This window comes from Montipora capricornis, chromosome 4 (assembly GCF_036669925.1).
Source record: "Montipora capricornis isolate CH-2021 chromosome 4, ASM3666992v2, whole genome shotgun sequence".
In the NCBI taxonomy this organism is placed as follows: domain Eukaryota; kingdom Metazoa; phylum Cnidaria; class Anthozoa; order Scleractinia; family Acroporidae; genus Montipora; species Montipora capricornis.
In genome coordinates this window covers 23,188,068-23,188,677 of record NC_090886.1, presented here as the reverse complement: position 1 = coordinate 23,188,677, position 610 = coordinate 23,188,068, and the positions used below count along the sequence as shown (strand labels likewise).

At 44.4% G+C, this 610-nt stretch overlaps 1 pseudogene; it reads left to right on the top strand.

The window, feature by feature from the left end:
* The first annotated feature begins 423 nt into the window (after positions 1-423).
* Positions 424-610, top strand: part of LOC138046361 (uncharacterized) — a 14,590-nt pseudogene continuing 14,403 nt past the window's right edge.

Below are 610 nucleotides of genomic sequence, written 5' to 3'. Positions count from 1 at the left end.
CTGCCTGGTTGCCTTCGATGATACATAAGGAATCATTGAATTCATCCAGCTGTTTTGCAATCTTGCCGTAATTGCGCTCTTGTAACGCGTTCTTGATCTCAACAATTCTGGTCAAAATTGTGCGGAATTCGGAAGCTGTATTTGCTCGGTTGTTTGACATCACGAATCAAAAGGTCAAACCACACTTGGAATCACCCCAAAAGAAACTTGCTGCGGCTAACGCCACCGAAATGCAACAGTGGCGAGAAAATACGTGTAAACAATGCAAGAAGCGGTGGGATGCCATTGGTCCATATAAGCATGCGACACACTCCTATTGGCCAGCAGCTCAAAGTAGTTTTGATCAGCGGATACAGGCAAGTTGCAGGCGCCAACAGGACAAAGAAGCTCGCTGCTTACACTAAAATTTAAGTCTTTTCTAGTATGCCGAAACGAAATTCTCCTCGAAAATTCAAGAAAAGGAACAGACGTCGCATAAAATGCCCTCGTTGTGGCGCAAGTTATTCCTATTCAGAATCAAGGTCGTATTCATGTGGTGGGGACACATTATCGGGATCTGACGAAACGGACCTGAATAAAATCTTCGACACCGAACTACAGCAAGAAGAAT